The sequence below is a fragment of the Lontra canadensis genome, unplaced genomic scaffold (genome assembly GCF_010015895.1).
Source record: "Lontra canadensis isolate GAN:19392208 unplaced genomic scaffold, GSC_riverotter_1.0 scaffold110, whole genome shotgun sequence".
Lineage (NCBI taxonomy): Eukaryota > Metazoa > Chordata > Mammalia > Carnivora > Mustelidae > Lontra > Lontra canadensis.
In genome coordinates this window covers 1,401,867-1,423,837 of record NW_022631104.1, presented here as the reverse complement: position 1 = coordinate 1,423,837, position 21,971 = coordinate 1,401,867, and the positions used below count along the sequence as shown (strand labels likewise).

The 21,971-nt window shown below is 47.3% G+C and overlaps 1 protein-coding gene across 2 annotated transcripts in view; it reads left to right on the top strand.

The window, feature by feature from the left end:
• The window catches only part of RABEP1 (rabaptin, RAB GTPase binding effector protein 1), an 88,321-nt gene that overhangs the window by 718 nt on the left and 65,632 nt on the right, over positions 1–21,971 (top strand). The gene's annotated exons all lie outside the window — the stretch shown is intronic.

The following is a 21,971-nucleotide window of genomic DNA, read 5'->3' as shown; positions in this document are numbered from 1 at the left end:
GCGGCGCTCCCGGGGGGGCCGTGCGGCCTGCCCCGCAGTGCCGGCGCCTGGGGCGGGGGCTGGGGTCTGGAGGACGCGGACCCCCCCGCCGCCGGGTGACGAGCTCCGGGCAGACGCCGCCTCCTTGACCTTCGGCACGCGCGAGGGGAGGCTCCTGCCGCTGCTGTGCCGGGAGGACGGCCGCCCGCGTGGACTCGCGCGCCCCGTCGCCGCGGGGCCTGGGGCAGCAAGGACAGGGCGTCTGACGTGCGGGGCTTCGTACGCTCGCCTTCTGCTAGGAGCGCGAGCCCGGCCCGAGTCGCCGGCGGGGCTGCCGGAGGCTTTCGTGGCCTTCGGGGGCCGCGGGCTGGGCCCACACTGGAGAGGCCCAGCGCGTCGCTGCGGGTGTTGCTCGCTGGCGCCCTGCTGGGAGCCCGCGAGCTTGCGCCTGGGCGGGGTGTCAGGTGCGAGAGCCCCGGGGGGTGCGGCTGCCCCGGGCCTGGGCGCCTGGCGGTCTTGGGCGGGAGCGGGCCGTGGCCCGGGAGGCCGATCGCACGGCAGGCGCGTCCTGGAGATCGGGGCCGGGCCCGGGGTCGTCTGAAGTTCCAGTCTTTCCCAAGTTCCAGGGAACTTGGCCTCTGGGGGGCCCGAGGCGGTTCTCGGTTAGGGCCTGCCGGCCGCCCGCGGAGCGGTGGGGCCCGTCTCCCGGAGCGGGGAGAGCGCGCGGGGCCGTGGCCAGGCCGAGGTCGTGGCCCCTCGCCTTCGCTGCGGCTGTCCGGGGAGCGCGCCGCGCTTCCATAGGTCCCTCTCGTTGCTGCAGTCGGCGGGCGCCGGGAGCGGCTTCGGGCTGCGGTCGGCCCGGGAGGGATGCTCGGATGCAGACAGGCGTCCGCGCGCGCAGGTGGCCCGGCAGCCCGGCCCCAGCAGGACTCTCCGCTCTCCCGGGATGCGGCGCGGTCCTCCTTGTCCACACGCCGAGATGACTAAGCACTTGGGAGCGGGTGGGAATCTTGTGTCCTTTCGCTATTCTTAGTGCAGGTTTACTCCTGGTTTTCCGAGTCCTGGGGCGGCCCGCGAGGTTCGGTTTGCATGCACCGCGGTCTTACTCTCGTGGGGGTGGATGGGCAGCCGGAGCCGCCGGCGTGGAGGGACAGCGCCTGTGTCAGCGCGGTCTGGAAGTCCGTCTCGGGGACGTCATTTTTCTCTTCGGCCGAGCTCAGCGTAGGTCACATCTTAACACCTGAGCTTTGAGGCGCGCTCCGATGTCCTTGCCCTGCCGAGTCTTGAAACTACGTGCGGGATTCTTCTGAGCCGCACTGGCAGTCCGAGAGAACCGTCCAGTTTCCTACTTGAATCCTGCCGTCCTCGTTTTAGTTTAGACGCGGTTGGTCTCTTGTGTTGGTGTCGTGTAACTTTTTGGACACACCTTTGTTTTCAGTGAGATTCGGCAGATTAAGGAAAGGACTGACTTGTGTGTAAGCTGATAGAATGAAATTTATTGCCTTTATTTTTAATTTCTTGTTTTGTAAGTTTATTGAAAAGTGGTTTTGTTTTGTTTTGGTTAGCCGGTGCATCTCAGTGTGTTCATTTAGAACCGAGGTGACTTGAATAGCCGGAGGAATTTCATCTGATGATTCCATTTCATCTTGAGAATTCTAAGACTATTTATAAAGATTTTCATATTTTAACATTTTAAAATCCAAGTTAAACTATATCATAGAAGCATTTGCTTTCATTTTTCATGTAGAAGCACTGCCTTGGAAAGTCCCCCCATTAAAAATGTGTGGGTATAGAGAATAGGTCTTCTCCCGTCTCCCAGGGGTCATGACTAGTGAGTTTCCTGCCCTTGACTTTTACCTGTAGCTACACAGACGTGCTGAGTGCTCTAGTGAAGGGGACATGCTCTCCGCAGATAGGTCTGCAGCTTGTCTGTTTCACCCAGTGCATGCCGGCCATAATGACACGCTTGCGAGTGGTCCCCTGGCCATGTCCTGTGCAGTCAGCTCTCCATGCCTTGTCTCAGGAGATCTTGGGGTCAGTGAGGCTCTTGCTGCTGTAATACTGTTTCCGTTTTACTGATGAGGAAACTGAGGCACAAACAATAAAAGTGTCTGTAGAGTTCTGTAGCTAGGAGGCGCGGGAGCCACGGTTCAGATGCAGCCTGCGGAATGTCTGGGCCCTCTGCTCTGTTAACCAGGTCGCCCACTACCTTCGAGGCCAGCGTTAGAGATCTGCTCCATTCTGTTAGCTGCGTGTGCTGCACAGGGTTTGTTTGCCTGCTTTTCTGTTGATGGACAGTTCGTTTTCACTATTGGACAAGTTTTTCATTACTTTATAAGCAGTGCTGCCGTAGATATCCTTGTACCTATATTTAAGGGACTCTTGTTTCTATAAGAGTACATGAACTCTGAGTGGTTTAAATTTTAATAGTGATTGCTAGCTTCGTCTCAAAAAAGGTATCGATTTACATACCTGCCAGCAGCGTATGAGAGGGCGGATTTCCTTTGCACTTTTACCAGCCCTGGATAACGTCAGCTGTTTTAAATTCGTATCTCCTGATAGAAAAAATGCTGTTCTTCAGTGAGCAGATTTTGTATACCTAGTCTTTGCCAAGCCCTGTACCAGGTTCTAGGAGGTCCGATGACGAGCTACTTGCCCGGCACGGCTGTAGGTACTTGGGATACATCCGTGAGCAACACAGATGGTAAACAGCCCAGCCACAGTGCGGGAGAAACAGATACTAAACTACAAACATCAGCAACTGATATAGACTGTCAGGTGACAAACGCTGTGGAAAAAAGGAAGAAGCGAGCAGGGTAAAAGGAAGGGGGGTGGGCTGGTCAGCCTTATTGAGAAGACGACATTGAAGGAGGGAGAGAGGGTCAGCTATGAGGCTGTCTGGAGGAAAAGTGTTCCAGACAGGGTCAGTGTTTGCACATGCTTTTAGGAATGGTGTGTCTAGCATGTTTGGGGAAGGGCATGGAGGTCAGTATGGCCAGAATGAAGTTATGGGGGGCTTGGTGGAGAGGTGGGAGAGGGGAGGTAGAGGAGAGAGAGCAGGAGGACATGAGGTGAGGGGTCATGGCGTGGGGGCAGATCTCGTAGGGCCTTAGGAGCACTGATTGGCTTTCACAAGGGAAACCATTGAGAGTTTGGAGCAGAAGAGTGATGGGACGGGACTTATGTTTTAAAAAATCACTCTGGCTGCCAGATTGGCAACAGAGGACAGGGAGGCATGAGTCTAGGAAGAAGATGGTAAGGCTTGGACTGGATGTATTGATGGAGCTTATTATTTCGAGGGTATGGCCAACAGGATTTGGATTAGATACAGAATGAGGGGGAGAGAGAGAGAGAAAGAGAGGGAAAGAGGGAAGATCACTCAGAAGTTATTGGCTTGAGCAGCTGTGAGAGGTACGCAGTGCTATGAATGCCTATAATTTAGGGATTTGACCCAGTTAGGGAGTCTAGAAGGTTTTCTAAGGCATTGATGCTAGAGCTGAGATCCGAAGGGTGAACAGGGGTCCCTGTTTTGGGAGAAGCAGGGTGGTGAGAGTGCTGCAGAGAGGCCAGTAGGGGCTGGCCTGAGTGGGTTTCGTCCTTGGAGCTGAAGCAGAAGCTACTAGAGGGTTTTAAGCAAGTAGGTGACATGATGGCTTTTAAATAGTGATTATACATACTTGGTTTTCCCTCTGTTGTGCAGAATTTTTTTGTAGATCTGACCATTTTTAAAATTTTGTGGTTACGGCTCTTGCTTAGGAAGACCTCTCTTAACTCCCGTGTTTATTAAAAAAAAACAAAACCCTCATTTCCAACACTTTTATGGTTTTGTCTTTTATATTTAGTGCTTTAAATCATCTAGATTTTATTTATTTTTGAATTTTAATAGGGTTTATACTAAACAAATTTAGTATAAAGAAGTTCTAGCAGGCGTCTGGGTGGCTCAGTGGGTTAAGCATCTGCCTTTGGCTCAGGTCATGATCGTGGGGCCCTGGGATCGAGTCCTACATTGACATCGGGCTCCTTGCTCATCGGGGAGTCTGCTTCTCCCCCTAACCTTCCCTGCTCATGCGCGCGCGCGCTCTCTCTCTCTCTCAAGTAAATAAATAAAATCTTAAAAAAAAAAAAAAAAAGAAGCATTAGCTAAACAGGAGATTCCCTCAGAGAAAAAGAACACAGGAATAGCAAGTATACGGGGCAGCCGCTGTCTGTAGGGCCGAGGCGGAGAGCCCAGGGAAGAAATCAGTCTTCAAGAGGCCCCTCCCAGTTCTGAGATCAGACTTTCTTGGCCTTCCGGGAGGCTACTTTCTGCCTTGCTGGGAGAAGGCACCTGCATCTGGAATTTATTTTTGACACGACATAGGGATCTGATTTTATTTTTTTTCAAATTGGATAGCCAATTGTTTTAACACTGTTACTCAATAATTCGTGTACTTGGTTTGTTTATCAAAACTTGAGAGATCTCCCAAGTACTAAACTCGCAGAGATGCCTGATCTGGAAGGCGAAGCCATTAGCTCACCCTGCAGCCTTACTGCTCTGGTACCCCGACCCATGGTAGCCCGGATTGTGTGATTGCCTGTAATCTGTACGGGTTACCCAGCTCCCTGCAGACAGAACAGCCTTTGACTCTTAAGGGCTCGGTTTCCTGAAATCCCGTGACCAGTGCATACAGGAGCTCTTTATGCCATGAAATCTGAGGTGCTTTTCTTGTATAATCCTTAAATCGAGTTTAGTCTTGAGAGGAGTGTGTAGCAGACGTTTTGTACGACACAGTTGTGGCAGGTGGTGTGGGGGGCGGGAGATGGAAATGACAGAGAGAGATACGGTCCTCCTTTCGAGAATCTTGCACTAATGAGGGCATGGGCCTGGGGCGCGCTGGTGGGAACTGAGGGGTGCCTCGAGGTCCTGGATCATTTCCTCTGTTGGATCCTAGAGGAAGCTGCCATTACCAGTCAGAGAAGAGGAAGCCCTAGGAAGGAAGGTGTCTTTGTTCATTTTTCTCGGTAGGTGAGCGGAATCTCTTCCGAGTGGTAGCCCGATTCCTATTGGAAGGCCTCTGAAGAGCGCGGGAACCTACCACCTCCTCTTGGGACTGGCTCCGGCATTCTGTGCGCACTTTGCTCGAGCGGGGGCTTGCCTGCCGTAACTTCTGCCTGGGGTTTAGTTCTCTTCTCTGGGACTATGCAGAGCAGATCAAAGGCATCTCTTCTGTGTGAGCCTGAAGAAATTTGAGGATGTGTCCTTTCCAGATATTTTTTGTATTTCTCTTCTCCGGCGGTTTCAGTTTCCTTAACACCTTTCCCCCAGTCCCCCGTGTCAGCTTAAACTTGCATCGCCTTTCAGGCACGCGGAAGGGGTCTCTGAACACTTTCTTTTTCTTGACGTGTAGTTAGGACACAGTGTTAGTATCAGGTGTGCAGCGCAGGGATTCGGTAAGTCCGTGCCTTCTGCTCCGCTCACCGCAGCGTGCACCGTCTGTCACCACACGGCACTACTGCAGTGTCATTGACTATGTTCTCCATGCAGGACCTTCCATCCCAGTGACGTGCTGGTTCCGTCCCTGGAAGCCTGGACCTCCTTCCCTCCACGCATTCTGCCAGTCCCCTTCCCCCGCCCCGGGAACCATCTGTTCTCATTTATGGGTTTGTTTCTGCTTTTTGTTTGTTTATTCATTTCTTTTTTAGTGTTTTACATATAAGTGAAGTCATACAGCATTTGTCTTTCTCTGACTTATTTTACTTAGCATAATACTCGTTAGGTCCATGCAGATCGTCACAAATGGCAAAGATCCCACTGTCTTTTGCAGCTGAGTAAAATTCCATGGTGCATACACCGCATCTTTACCCATTCATCCGTCGGTGGGCGCCTGGGTGGCTTCCGTATCTGGCTATTGTAAGACGCCGCCGCAGGGAACGTGGCGGTGGCTGGTCTTTCGGTCCGTGTGTGTGTTCTCTTACTTTAAGTTCCTGGTAGCGGAACTGCTGGATCATAGGGTAGCTCCATTTTTAATTTTTTGAGGAGCCTCCATACTGTTTTCCATGGTGTCTGCACCAGTGTGCGTTCCCAGCCTACAGCGCACATGGGCTCCTTTTCCTCACATCCTTGTCAACATTTGTTTCCTGTCTTTTTGACTCTAGCCTTTCTGACAGGTGGGAGGTGGGATCTCATTGTTTTGATTTGCGTTTCCCGATGATGAATGGTGTTGGGCAACTTTCCACGTGTCTCTTGGCCATCTGGATGTCTTCTTTGGAGAAACGACTATTCAGATCGTCTGCCCTTTTTTTCATGGAATTACTGGTTCTTTTGGTGTTGAGTTGTAGAAGTTCTTTATGTATTTTAGGTAGTAGTCTTATTGAATATATCTTTTGCAAGTCTTCTCCCATTCACTGGGTGGCCTTTTAGTTTCGTTGATGTTTCCTTTGCTCTGTAAAGGCTTTTTATTTTGATGTGATCCCAGTAGTTTTTGCTTTTGCTTCCGTTGCCTGAGGAGACATATCTAGAAGAATGTAGCTATGGCTGATGTCAGAGAAATTGCTGCATGTGTTCTCCCAGGAGTTTCATTGTTTCAGGCCTCACTTTTAGGTCTTTAATCCGGTCTGAGTCTATTTTTGTGTGTGGTCCAGTTTCATTTTTTGCCTGGACCTGTCCAGTTTTCCCAGCACCGTTTATTGAAGAGACCGACTTTTCCCCATTGTGTATTCTTGCCTCTTTTATGGTAGATTGATTATAAAGCGTGGGTCTATTTCTGGGCTCCGCATTTTGTTCCATTGATCTGTGTGTCTGTTTTCACGCCAGCACCATACTGTTTTGATTACTACAGCTCTCTGTTAATAGCCTGAAACTTGGAATTGTGAGATCTCCAGCTTTGTTCCTCTTTCTCAAGATTGCTTTGGCTGTTTGGGGTCTTATACAGTTCCATGCAGGTTTTAGTTGTATTCTGGTTCTGTGAGAGATGTTGTTGGCACTCTGTAGGGATAGTGTTGAATCTGTAGGTTGTATCGGGCAGGATGGCCATTTTAACAGTATTAAGTCTTCTAATCCAAGAGTGTGGATTTCCATTTTTGTCATTTTCAGTTTCTTTCATCAGTGTCTTACAGTTTTATAGTTTATAGAGGTCTTTCATCTCTTTAATTAAATTTATTCCTAGGTATTTTATTCTTTTTGGTACAGTTGCAATACTTAACATTCTTTTGATGGTCTCCGAGACGGATGTCCATTGTTAATGACTTCTGGTGGCACCTGATGGTCTCTAGGTCTGTGTTACCTGTAGAGAGTAGTATGTACAGAGATGTGTTACTGAAAGGAGTCCTAAAGGCTAGTTGTCTTCCCTGATTTTACAGATCAGGAAACTACGGACTAAAGACATGGAAGTGACTTGCATTGTAGCAGGGACAAGAGTAGAATTGAGGAGGAGAGTGGAGCTGTCATTTCTCTTCTGGTTACTGCTTCTATTTGTGTAGAATGAACTTTGCCTAGAGACCTCGTTTGATGTGGCCTGAACAGAATCATAGAATTGATGTAACTTGATTATAGTCAAAACACACAAAACTTACTCATTATCATTCCTTTTTCTTTAATACTTTCATTCTTTAAATAAATATTTACTGCATATGCCTCATGCGTGGCGGGTGTTGTGTTGTGGATATTACAACAAAATAGAGACGCTCCTTTTGTTACGGAGCGTAAAGTTGGGTGGTGAACTCAGAGCGACTCCGTGAGGAAGGGCCTGTCGTCTGGCTGCGGTGCTGTTCCCAGCGCCACGTTTGTGGTTCCTGTGAGCTGTCGCAGTGGGTTGAAGGAAAGTCAGGGGCGGTGTGCTGTTGAGATAACGTGCCAGCTTTTCTCCACTTACAGCACTTCGGGACAAGCAGGGAGCGTATTAGATCGTTCAGGAAGTTCCGTCGGCATGGGCCCTTTCCTGCATTCGACCCTCACTGCACCCCAGGTCATATCGGAGACAGTGGCATTTGAGTAGCGCCTTGAGAGTGGTGTAGAATTTCCGACCGATGGAAATGACATCTTGGAGAAAGATGGGGGAGGAGAGGAGCAGCCGGCAGGGCACAGCTGGAGCAAGTGCAGGGTGAGGTGAGGTGAGTGCTTAATCTGGTGGTGCGGCAGCCTGGGTCTTGATAAGCGACCGGCTTGAGAAAGGGGGTTGAGCCTGAACGGTGGAAAGCTTTGCTTCGAGGGAAGGAGTTGGGGTTTGCCTGGGTGGTGTGGCGGGGCCTGTGTGCTTTGATAGAGTCATAGCGTGTCCCCACCTGGGCTGTAGGAGGCCGCTCTGGAAATTACCCAGAATGTGGATTGGTCACACAGAGAGGGTGGATCGCAGGTGGTTAGGGAGATTGGCAAGGCTGTTACTGTGACCCGAGAGAGATGACGGGCTGTTCTCTTTCTCCGGGAATGGAGAAAAGGAAATGATCGATGGGAGAAATACGATGGTGGGCCAACAGCAGCTTGCTGAACACTTGGTCTGGGGTGCAGGCGGGAGAGAAACGAAGGAGGCTTCTGCGAATGTAGCTGCCGAGCACCGATCTGGGGGTCCAGTGGGAGGGTGGGGAGAACAGGAGAATGCGGCAGCTTTGGTTTTAGAGTGTTGATGTGGAGCGCTTGGCAGACGGTTGTGTGGAGACACCCAGGAGGTGCCAGGACTTGCGGCCTGGAGCTCTGGGAAGAAGGTGGGGTGCGGATGCACCGTTGGTCGTCAGATGCCCTGGAGTCCTCCCGGTGAGCCGTGATTGTTGTGTGCGCCTGTCGCGGGATGGCCCCTCTGCTGGGGAGACTACAACAACAGGACAGGCTGTACGGAGGACCACAGGTGGAACGGACGGGTTGGGTGCGCAGGAGGAAACCAGTAGTGAATCATAAAGGAGGAGAGTTAGGGGGCAGGTCGCTGTGATGCAGAGTCAGTGTTGGAGGGTGACGGTCAGCAGTAGTAAATGCTTACAGAGCAGTCAGGTGACTGCTCACTTGATGGCTGTCTGGAACCCTGGGAAGAGTTCAGCGAAGGAGATGCTGTAGAGGCAGCAGGATAGACTGATTTTTAAAATCGTGGTGATGCACGGCAGTCGGGGCAGTCTCTGGAGAAGGCTCATAGAGTTGTAACATCGTGTGTTTTAAAAATTAAGGGGGGGCCGCCTGGGTGGCTCATCCAGTTAAGAGTCTGTTCTCATGTCAGCTCAGGTCCTGATCTCAGGGTCCTGGGGTTGAGCCCTGGCTGGGGCTTTGCGCTCAGCCTCGGGGTGTCTGCTTGCCTTTCTCCCTCTGCCCCTCCCCCTGCTCACGTGTGGGTGCTCTCTCAAATAAATAAACAAATCTTAAAAAAGAGGAGGTTAATTGTAGGTACTGGTGGCACTGCCAGTAGAAGGCAGGAGCCCGAGGGTTTCAAGGAGAAAATAGGTAGGACTCGCTGTCTGAGGAACCGAGAGCAGGTTAGGTGGGGCAGGAACCCGGGTGTCATGAGCAGCGGCGGCTCTCATCCCGCAGGCAGCAGGCAGCAGGGAGAGAGAAAGGCAGAGAAGTCTCTGGGGCAGATGAGAAGCCGACTACACGTGTATGTAGCCTCCGTTCTTTCCTCATTTTTGCAACGTACACGGTCTGTCGCCCGTGAACAAGGTAGAGGGTTATCTGCCCTCCCGGAGGGTGCAGTTCTGAGACCTCTGTTGGAGCCAAGTCAGTCAGCTCCTTCTTACTCACCTGGATTCATCTTAACCACAGAACAGGTGGTTTTCCCAGTTACCCCAAAGCCGATATCGCCAGTACTGTTCTCGATGCAAGGAGAGAAGTTAATTCTTTGTGCCCTTTGGGGACCGTGGGCCTTGGTGCTTCCTTCTGTCATGGAACCCTTGTTGAGAAGGGCTGGTAGAGTAACACGTACGGGACGTGATTGGGTCCTTACTACGGAAAGTCTTATGGGGTGCGGGAAGTAAGCCACGATGTGGGGGACCATCCCATTGGTTAAGATTTAAAAATTGAGACAGATAGATACTGACCACTTAATCCTCAGCTGACATCTGCTTTTCCTAAGCTCCTGCTACATTTATGTCTAGAAAAGAGCCGACTTCTGTGGCCTCCCACCCCATCTAGATCTAACGTCCCCGACTTCCTTATCTACCCCAGAGCAGAGTTTGTCTGCGATTGCTTTCTTCCATTTTATTGTGGCCCTGGTGAGCTTCTGTAGACCGTGTCAGAAGGGACAGCAACAGTTTAGATCCAGCTCTGTTGCAAAAGTTTTCTTTGCGTTTGTTCCTAATAGATGAAAATTTAGTCTTCCTGGAACACCTCCATTTTTCTGTGGTAACTGTATTAGAAAAGTCTTAATTTGGGGGGGCCCAGATACATTCCTTATAGTTTAGACACCTTGGTTCTGGCCTTTTGAACAAATCAGAATTAGGCCATTTTCTCTTCCACACAGAAGGCCCTCAGATACTTACAGAGCTCGCCCCCATCATAAATCTGTGATTTATTGAGAAGCTATATGACTTCTACCATACTGTGTAATTTTTAAAATTTTTTGAGCATTTACTGTATACTAGTCACTGGGGATACAGATACAATAAAAGAATAGACTTTTTTAGAGAATTTTTAGAGAAGTTTTATTTCTTGATTTTTTTAAAAGTACTTTTTTTTTTTTTTTTAAGATTTTATTTTCAAGTACACTCTACACCCGATGTGGGGCTTGAACCTACGACCTGAGATCAAGAGTCACGTGCTCTATTGACTGAGCCAGCCAGGTGCCCTTCAGAGAAGTTTCAGATTCACAGCGAAATTGAACAGAAAGTACAGTTTCCTTATACCCTCCCCCAGCTGACTTCCCCACCATCGCGTCCTGTGGCACACGTGGTGGTAAGCCTGCACACGGCGTTTCGTTATCGCCCAGAGTCCGTCGTTTGCAGTAGGGTTCACTCTCAGAGCTGGACATCCTGGGAGTTCGGATGATGTACGTGTGTTCCTTGACTGTTACAGTGTCATACAGAAGGTTCACTGCCCTGAGTCCCACCTGTTCATCTCCCCCTGCCCCACCCAGTTCTTGGCAACCGCTGATCTTTTCACTGTTTCCATAGTTAGGCCTTTTCCGGAATGTCCGGTCAGTGGAATCCTGTGTTTTTTCCACTTAGCGATATGTATTTCAGGTTCCTCCATGTCTTTTCTGTGGCTTCTCCGCACTCATACTCCATCGTACGGATGGATGTACCAGCTTTTCCCTTCACCTGCCGAAGGACGTCATGGCTGCTTCCAACTCCTGGCGATCGTGAGTTAGGGTGCTGCGGTGCGGATTTCTGTGTGGATGCGTGCCGCCAGGGAGCGTGATGGCTGGATCGTTTGAGTGTCAGAGTGGCTGCGCCATTTTGCCTTCCCGCCAGAAGGGAACGGGGATTCCTATGCCTCCGCGTCCCCACCAGCATTTGTGTCGGCTGTGTCTGGGATTGCCTCCATTCCAGTAGGTGTGTGGTGCTCTCTCGTTTTCACGCGTAGTTCCCTAGTGACGTGATGTGAGACATCTTTTCTTATGCTTATGTGCTGTCTGTACATCCTTTGTGAAGCGTCCATTCAGAATTTTGGCCCTTCTTTGAATTGGGTGATTCATTTTCTTGTGCTTGAGTTTGAGAGTTCTTGTATGTTTTGCAGAACGGTCCTTTATAAGATGTGTCTCTTGCAAGTATTTTCTCTGAGCCTGTGGCTTGTCTTCTCATTCTACTGACAGTGTCTCTTGCCAAGCAGTTTTTTTTTTTAATTTAAAATTTTAATTTTTTGAGAGACAGAGCAGGAGTGATGGGGGAGAGGCAGAGGGAAAGAGAGGGGCAGGCTTCCTGCTGAGCAGGGAGCCTGATGTGGGACTCATTCCCAGGACCCTGGGATCATGACCTGAGCTGAAGGCAGGTGCTTAACCAACTGAGCCACCCAGTTGCCCCCAGAAGTTTTTAATTTTAATGAAGTTCAGCTTATCAGTTATTTCATTCATGGATGGTACTTTTGATATAGTATCTGAAAAGTCATTGCCATACACAAGGTCGTCTAGATTTTCTGCTGTGTTTTGCTCTAGGAGTTTTACAGTTTTGCATTTTGCATTTAGGTCTGTGACTCATTTTGAGTTAATTTTTGTGGTGAGTTTAAGGTCTGCATCTAGATTCTTCTTTTTTCCTGTGCAGTCTAGCTGTTCCAGCACCATCGTTTGTCATCCTTTCTCCATTGAACTGCCTCTCCTTCTTTGTCACACGTCAGTTGACTCTGTGTGGTTTTGTTTCTAGGTGCTCTGTTCTGTCCCATGGAAGTATTTGTCTGCTGTTTCATGCTATGTGTTTTTCAATTTCTTTCTTTCTTTTTTTTTAAAGATCTTATTTATTTATTTGACAGAGAGATCACAAATAGGCAGAGAGGCAGGCAGAGAGAGAGGAGGAAGCAGGATCCCTGCTGAGCAGAGAGCCCGATGCGGGGCTTGATCCCAAGACCCTGGGATCATGACCTGAGCCGAAGGCAGAGGCTTTAACCCACTGAGCCACCCAGGCGTCCCTCAATTTCTTAATTAAAAATGTTTGTGTCAAAAATAAATGCTTGTGGTAAAACAGTTTGTAAATTTCTAGAAAGGAGAGGGAGAGTCCATATAAGCTCCTAAGCTCATTACTCAGAGGTAAACACTAGGAAAGGCCTGGTATATATTTTTTCTAGTTTTAAAAAAAGTTTGCGTCCTGATGATTTAGAAGTGGGATCATACTGCATATTGCTGTTCTCAAGCTTCCTTTTCTTAACTTTGTTTTTGATACAGATTATGTCATCAGTTTTGAAATAGATTGTTTTTGTGCAGTTACAAATGCACTCTAATTTGTAAAAGTAAGTCCCCACTGATGAATATTTATGCCATTACGGTAGTACTACAGTGAGTATCCTTGTAGCTGTCTTTGCATACTCCTGTGAATGTTTTTTGTGGTGTAAAGTCTTCCAGCTGGAATTACCGAGTCAAAGAACGTGCAGGTTTAAAAAATTAATGGCAAGTGCCAGATTCTCTTTCAGAAAGGGTTGACAGTTTACAGGCTCCCCATCAGGGCATAAGAAGACTTGCAGCTCCTCAATTTAATATCTTTGCGTGTGGGAAAGTTGACTTCTTTGTCCTGTGTGGAGCAGGTGTAGCAGGAATCTCCCCCACTTTGTATTTTAATTTTGAGATGTTTTGGCATATGGACATATTTTAATTTTTTTGTGATTTAATACTTTTTTCCTTTGTGGCTTCTAGATTTACTTCTACCTTCTTGTGTTATCTTCTAGTATTTACTATTAAATATTTGATCACACTGGGATTTATTTTGTTGTTAGGACTGAGACAGGAATCCAGCTCTTACAACTTATCTTCAAATGGGGAGCCGGGAGTTCTTGTACCACATAGTGATGGGTCCGTTTCCCTCCGTTGATTTGGAAACGCTGCGATGTATTATATGCTCTCCATCCAGGGACACTTGAGTCCATTTCCGGATTGTATTTTGTTGTATTAATTTATCTGTTCTGCTGTCATACCGTATGATAATAGTTGCTTACTGATACTTCCTAGTGTTTTCATCTTCTGAGAGCCAGGAACCCTCATTGTTCATTTTCTCGAGTTTTCCCCCAGCCATTCTTTGGTATTTATTAATTCAGATAAAATTTAGAATGAGCACATTAAGTCTGCTCACCATCCTCCCCTCTCCTGCCCCCCACCCCCAAAAAAGGCCTTTGGAGAAAACCTCATTGGCTGAGTTCATAAACTAAGGAGAACATGTATCTCTAGCAGAAAACCTTTACAGTTACAGTGCCCTATGACACTTTGAATACGTTAACTATATTATTTATTTCTCCACATTCTTAGGGGGTAGCATTATCTGTATCTCACAGTTGAGGAAATAAAACTCAGTAACAGTTACAGTGCCTTATGACACTTTGAATACGTTAACTATATTATTTATTTCTCCACATTCTTAGGGGGTAGCATTATCTGTATCTCATAGTTGAGGAAATAAAACTAAGTAACTTCCCAGGACTCAGGTTCCCGTGACTACTTTCATTTACCCACTATCTCTGAGGTTGGTGTTGGTTAAGGAAGCGCTTAGGTCATTAAAGAAGGGTCAAAATTAAAACAAAATCCCATTTCTTTTTTGATCATAAAGCACAAGGAACTTGTAAAGAAAGCTGGACTCACCCATAATTCCATCCTTCCGAGGATTTCATCGGCTGGTCTACGTCTGGTCGTGTTTTATATCTACAAATAAACAGTGTTTGAGCTGTTGAGAGACATGGGTGGCTTGGTGTGTTGGACATCGACTCTTGATTTAGGCTCGGTCATGACCTCAGGGTACTGGGATCGAGCCCTATGAAAGGTTCTGTGCTGAGCAGGAAGTCTGCCTGGGATTCTCTCCTCCCTGTCCCGCCGCCTGTCCCTGCTTGCGTGCTTGTGCGTGTGCTCTCTCTCTGTCTCTCTCTCAAGTAAATAAATAGAATCTTAGAAGATTCCTTATATAAAGAAATGTTTAAACTGTTGATCGTATCACACATGTGGTTTTTTATTCTGCTATTTTTATTTTATAAAGTGGAATTTCCTTGTAAGTTATTTCTCAAAAACACACTGGTTTTAAAAGTCCAATTTACCATATGAATGTATCATAACGTAATCATTTTCCTGTTACTCTTGCCTGTTTGATTATCTGTGAGATCTTGCTGTTAATAAGGAATTCTCCGGGAGGCATCCTCGACGTTAAGCTTTGAGTGTTTCCTGGAGAGTCCTGGATCAAGAAGCGTGAGGTTTTGTTGTGTGTGTTGCCAAACTGCTTTCCAGAAATCCGGTTCTAGTTTATATTTCTACCATTAGTGTCATCGCACCCTTGCTAGCATTAAGTATAGACTGAAAACTTTATTGCTGGTAGCATAGGCAGACCTTTGTCTTGTTTAACTGGTGTTCTGTGACACAGAGCGGTCTAGGATTGCATGTGAACCAGTTGGATGACGCTTTGGCGCTTTCAGAAACCCGCTCTGTCTCTGTACCAGACAGTCTCCTGTACTGTGGTGTCTACTGCCTACATAGTTGCCAGTTTTTTGTGTTTTTCCCCCAAATAATTTGAATTCTTAAGTTCTTTCTATAGGAGCTGTTTGTCAAATTAGGTCTTTCACATCTTTTATTTAAGTCCTTAATTTTCTTTCTTTTAGATAAAATTGATACTGCTTATTGCAAATAGTTCAGAAAATGCAGAAAAGCATTAAGAATAAAATGGTGATCGCCTGAAGATAATTTCCGTTAACATATTGATGTATTATTTTTGTAGAATTTTCATAGGTGTATTAAAATATATGAAAAAACTCTTTAAAATTTGATAAAAAAATTTACTGTTAGAGGATGCTCTTCCCACTTACGTGAAGGGTTGTTCATGACATACTGTGAGCTAGTGTTATTTTTCATGAGTGCGTAGTATCGCATGGTATGGATTCCATAACATGTTTGATTCTCTCGTGAATATTTAAGTTTCAGGGTTTTTTTGGATTTGTTTGTTTTTCAAAGATTTTTATTTATTTATTTGACAGAGATCACAAGCAGGCAGAGAGGCAGGCAGAGAGAGAGGGGGAAGCAGGCTCCCCGCGGAGCAGAGAGCCCGATGCGGGGCTCGATCCCAGGACCCTGGGATCATGACCTGAGCCGAAGGCAGAGCCACTGAGCCACCCAGGCGCCCCTAAGTTTTAGTTTTTTCCGCACAACAGCTAGCATGGCGCGGGGCTGCTGACACCTCGCTCTCTGGGGGTCTCTGCAGACGCACCTCCGTCAGCCTCCGCTGGTGGTTGGAGAAGTTGTGCACGCTTAGATTTTGCTGGGTCTGGTGTGTTTCCGTTCTGGTGTGTGCTCGTGTGCTCAGAGCAGGTGGGAACCCAGTCTCTGGAGGCTTCTGCAGGTAGAGGGTTTGGTGTCCGTGTGTGTCGCCAGGTCGGAAGTCCGCAGTCCAGGGCTGGCTCCAGTGCTCGGGGATGGCCTGGGGCCCGCTTTTGCCTCTTCTCCGCTTTCCTCCCACAGGAGCCTTTCTGCTCACATCTTAATCACTCTTCTTGCGGATGCAGTACTGATGACCTTGTGGGAATATTTATTCCTTTACGTCTTTCAGTATTTTCTCTGTTCCGTGTGTAGCATTCTGTCCTGTCGGCACAGGGATCGTCCTTACGCTGGGCGCTCTGTTTCCCACAGCTATTTCCTCTTTAATTGCTTTACTGTTTCCTCTTTATTGTATTCACTGGGACTCTTTCCGTGCTTTTTGTTCTCTTTAACAAAATTAAGTATTTCTTATTGTTGGACAGATTTTTGCACACTTAGGGTGAGCTCAAGTTGGTTGTACAGGCCTCTCTTCTAGTGTGTGGTTCGATTTGATTGAATTGTTTTGCAGTTCCGCTCATAGGTGCGGCTGGCCTATATTTCCATTTTGGAACTACCTTGCGTTTTGGTATCTCGATTATGCTAGCTTGCTAAAATAAATTGGGGAACATTCTATCCTTTACTATACTGAGGAAAGTGTAAGTAATGTAGAAAATATTTATTCCCTGTAGATTTGATAGAATTTGTTATGTTCTCTTTAAAAGTTCATCTTGAAATTTGTAAAGCTCCTTCATAATTATTTGTCATTTTTCTATTGTTAGACATTGGCTTATTTTTGATGTTTTGGAATTTTAATTGGTGGTACAGTCAGTGCTCTTGAAATTAAATGTACACATATCTGTGATTACTTCTTTAGGATAAATTCTTAGTAGTGAAATTGCCTGATTAAAAAGTATACAGACGTGTAAGCCTTTTGCTGTTGACTGCCACATAGTCGCCTGTCTTGAATTACACCTGGATTTGTTTTAATCAGGTTCGGTAAGGTGATAGATATAAATGTATTTTTTTTACAGAGTTTATTTATTTATTTGACAGACAGAGATCATAAGCAGGCAGAGAGGCAGGCAGAGAGAGAGGGGGAAGCGGGATTCCCGCTGAGCAGAGAGCCCGATGCAGGGCTCGATCCCAGGACCCTGAGATCATGATGAGAGCTGAAGGCAGAGGCTTTAACCCATTGAGCCACCCAGGCGCCCCAGGTAAGGTGGCAGATACAGAGACGACTGCCTTTGAAAGCAGATTTTATTACTTAGAGTGTCCAAGATGGTGGGGGGGGCATGCCATCGGAGAATACCGGGTTGGTCAGGAGGCATAAGGGGCCCATGGAAAGCGTGGCCTAGAGCCTTTATTGTGGTTTCCGTGGGAAGGAGTAGGTGGGCCAGAGGAGGCGAGGTGAACAAGCTTAGGATTGTCTAGTTTGAGTGATGTCCGCGGGTCTCTGGTGTTCTGATACCTGGCCCGGGGGTGACGGGAAATACTGGCTTGCTGTGTCAGAGCGGATGAGCGAGGTGGTTGTAGACCTCTGTGTAGTGGGCTTGCGTGCGCTGGGCATGTTTGCAGGTGAGTTGTTTAGTATCCTGGGAACTAGCTGACCCTGGGGGCGCAGTCCCTTCCTGGCCAGCTGGGCTCTGTGACGTCAGAGCATTGTAACGTGCGGATAATAAAGACATGAAATGCACCGCCCTTTGGGATTGTAGTGCCCTGTGCTCCCACCAGCAGTGCTCGGGCCACCACCATGAAGTAGCGGCGTCTTTTCAGGAGAGAAATCCACAGGGACACCTGGTGGCTCAGTTGGTTCAGCGTCTGACTCCTGCTATCAGCTCTGGTCTTTATCTTAGGGCTGTGAGTTCAAGCCCTGGGCTGGTTCCCTGCTGGCTGTGGAGCGTACTTAAAAAAAAAAAAAAAAAAAAAAAGCCATAAAAATGTTGGCTAGTTTTGGTGAGCAGAATCTTGTTCAGATTTGCATTTCTTTGATCTCTGTTGGTTTTTAGAATTCTTTTGCAAATGATCCATCTTTAACCACTAAATAATATTTGCTTTTTTATTTACCTTTAAGAGCTTTTCCTACAAAGACATTACTCTAGCAGGTCTAGGGACTTTTGTGTGTGTGAAACGTTGTTGCCGTAAATTTGAATTAGTTGCAGAGTGATCAAAGGAGAACAAGTGAGGGGGTGGGGGGCACCTGATTGGACTCTGATGTCCGTGGAGTCATCCCATACCTGTGGATCCTGTTTACGCTTTCTAAGTTGTACAGAAGACACTTGGGGATGAAGACTTACTTCCGTCACCAGAGTCTTTCTTGTTTGGGGATGTGAAAATGAAAGCTTTTTTTTGTGTGACTGTTACTGAGTGATCTGGTTGAATTTGGAACAAGAAATCAAATTACTTCCTTAGGCACTGTCTTCCTGCATTTAAAAAAAAAATGTTTTTTAAACTCTGAAAAACACCCATGATATTTTATTTTATTATTTTAAAAAATATTTTATTAATTTATTTGACAGAGAGCACAAGCAGGGGGAATGGCAGAGGCAGAGGGAGAACAGACTTCCTACTGAGCAAGGAGCCCCATGTGGGGCTCGATCCCAGGACCCTGGAATCGTGACCTGAGCTGAAGGCAGACACTTAACTGACTGAGCCACCCAGGTGCCCCCTGCCGCATGAGTATTTTATATGTGGTGTTTGTGTAGTTTTGGTAGGATTGCTGTGTCTTTCCTGGATTTCTCCAGTATTTAAATCAAACTTCTTTCTTTCTTTCTTTCTTTCTTTCTTTCTTTCTTTCTCTCTCTCTCTCTTTCTTTCTTTCTTTCTTTCTGAGCCCTTTCATTTATTTGCCACAGAGAGAGAGAGCACACAAATGGGGAGTGGGAGAGGGAGCTGCAGGCTCCCTGGGGAACAGGGGATTGAGGTGGGGCTCCATCCCAGGACGGGGATCGTGACCTGAGCGGAAGGCAGATGCCGCGATGAGACCCCCAGGAGCCCTCCTTATGCTCTTGTGAGGCGTGAGTGTTGAGAAGCACCCGTGCAGGTATCAAGTGAGCGGGGGAGAGAGTGTCACAGAATTCAGGGACTCGCTGTAGTTATGGACTGGGTGACCCTCCGAGCTTTATGATGGAAGGGAGGGACTCTTTACCGGTAGTCTGCGCTGTCACTCTGGCTCTGAGGGTGTCAGCCCTGTGAGTTTATAGCCGACCGCTACCCTTTGTCACTGCTGGCCTCTAGGGCCGGGTTGCTCATTGCTGTGGACGGCCATCCTGGGTACCGTGGGGTGTTGAGCAGCTTCTCTGGCTTCCATACCCCTCTCCTCAGGTCTGACAACTGGAAACGCTTCCCACATTGCCAGATGTCCTCTGGGGAGCAAAGTCACCTCCAGGTGAGAACCACTAGTTTCTTTCTTTTTTTTTTTTTTAATATTTTATTTATTTGACACGGAGAGAGAGATCACAAGTAGGCAGAGAGGCAGGCAATGAGAGGGGGAAAGCAGGCTCCCTGCTGAGCAGAGAGCCCGACGCGGGGCTCGATCCCAGGACCCTGAGATCATGACCTGAGCCGAAGGCAGAGGCTTAACCCACTGAGCCACCCAGGTGCCCCGAGAACCACTGGTTTCTAACAAAATGCTTTAGGATGCCTCCGTATCATTCTGATGTAAAACTATATACACGATTAAAAAAAAATTAACAGTATGATGCCCTTAGTGTAAAGGAAAATAATTAAGTAATGAACTTTAGCACGTAAATAAACAGTGTGAGATAGCACCTCTAGGAGGTAGTGGTACACCTGTTTGTGGTTCCCACTTCCGTGATGGTGAGTCTTTGATAGTGGTCTCCCCTGTTAATCCCCCGTAGTCACACGGAGATCCGTCTAGGCCTTGGCACGTCAATGTTTATACCCCCCCCACCCCCCGCATGAATATTAACATCAGTGCGCTCCCCTGAAAAGTTTTACCGGTTGGTTCCTCTTGTCCCCTTCTAGGAACATGTAATTAATTTCCTTTATTCACTTGTAGGCGGAATAGCTGTTTATCAAACTTTTGTTCCCTCTTACATATGACCTTGTTGTTTCTGAAAAGCTCATAAATAATGCATTCAACTTCCTTTATAAATAAACTATAAACCCTTGTGGCTTTATTATGTATTTATGAACTTTTTTTTTTTTAGTTTTATTTGTCGGAGAGAGAGAGCGCACAAGCAGGGGGAGCAGCAGGCAGAGAGACTCCCCGTGGATCAGGGAGCCCAGGGTGGGGCTCCCTCCCAGGACTCCGGGATCACAACCCGAGCCAAAGGCAGACACCGAAGTGACTGAGCCACCCAGGCGTCCCGAAGAACTTTTTTTCTGATAAATAACTCCTAATGTCAATTTTGTAGCTGTCGGTGGTCTTTTTACAACATACGAGATGGAAAGTGACATGGGTGGTTGAGATTTTCGCTGTAATACTGAAGGACACTGTACACAGGGAATTTGAATTTACAGTATAATAAAACATGATCCTAAGAGAGGTTTGACTTTTCCCCTGTAAGTGATAAATCTTAAGAATATTCTCAACCAGGACACCTTGGGGGCGCGGTCGGTTAAACGTCTGCCTTTGGCTCAGGTCATGGTGTCGTGGTCCTGGGATCGAGCTCCGCGTCATGCTCCCTGCTCAGTGGGAAGCCTGCTTTTCCTTCTCCCTTGTTCTGCTCCCTGCTTGTGCGTGCACATGCGTGCTCTCTCTCTCTCTGTCTCTCTCAAATTAAAAAAAGAAAGTGTTCTAAACCAATGACCGTTTTATATTAAAGGAATTGGTAATAGTCAGAAACAAAGTTTTTATTAAATAGTTCTCTGTTGTGAATTATAAATGTGAATACGTATAATGCCCCATTATCTGGAAGGGTGGGAGAATGAATATTTTTAATTATTACTGTTTTTTTTAAGAGAGTGAGGGAGAGGGAGCATGTGGGCTGGGAGAGGCAAAGGGAGAGGGAGAATCTTAAGCAGGTTCCTCACCGAGCATGTGGCCCAATGCAGGGCTTAATCATGACCCTGAGATCATGACCTCGGCTGAAATCAAGAGTCTGATATTTAAGAGACTGAGCCATCCAGGCGCCCTGAAATGATATTTTGTGGGCGTATTATTTTTCAGCTAACTTAGAGGTAAGCCTTTCAACACAGAAGAGGTGAGACTTAAAAAAAAATTAGACTTAGAGTCCTTTCTGTGGAACATTTTAAACACTTAAAAAGATCCGTAGGTAGGGGCGCCTGGGTTGCTCAGTGGGTTAAACCTCTGCCTTCGGCTCAGGTCATGGGCTCAGGGTCCTGGGATCCAGCTCCGCATCGGGCTCTCTGCTCAGCGGGGAGCCTGCTTCCTCCTCTCTCTCCCTCTGCCTGCCTCTCTGCCTACTTGTGATCTCTCTCTCCATGTCAAATAAATAAATAAAATCTTAAAAAAAAAGATTCGTAGGTAGACCCAGCACCCTCCATGTGCCGTGACTGTCGTTGTGTAGCTGATCTTGTTTCGGTTGTAATCCTCTCCCTACTTCCTGTCCTGGACTTTTAAATAGCCCATCTCAGACACCTATGATTTCATTTGAAAACATTTCAGTATCTATGTAAACATAGCCACAGTACTACGATCACATCTAAAAACAGTCAACAGTCATTCTTTGTCATGAAATATCCAGTCCAGGTGGACATTTCCTCAGTTGTCTCAATTTGAAAAATTGGGTTTGTTTGAAACAGGACCCAGAATAGGGGCCGTTAGAGTTGGTTGGTCTGTGTTGTCTCTTCCCTCCGCCTCATAAGTTGTTGAAGACGGCTGTCCTGTGGCATACTCGCCCCTGTAACTTCCCGATTGTATCTGTATTTTGGTGTTCTCCGTAGTCTTGTCTTCTGCGTTTCCTCTAAGTTGGGAGTTAGATCTGAAGTCATATTCAGATCTACCTTTGTTTGTTACATGTATTTTGGCATTTTGTGTGTGTGTGGTGGTTTTCTTTTTAAAGACCATCTCAGAGTGGCAGCGGGTACGTCCATCGGGGGCACCTGCTGTCTGGTTGGCTCTTTTGGAGACGTGAGGACCACTGATGACCATTTCCTGGGTTTCTCCATTCATCAGCGTTTGTCAGATGGTAGTTACAGCCGGAACACTTCTGGACA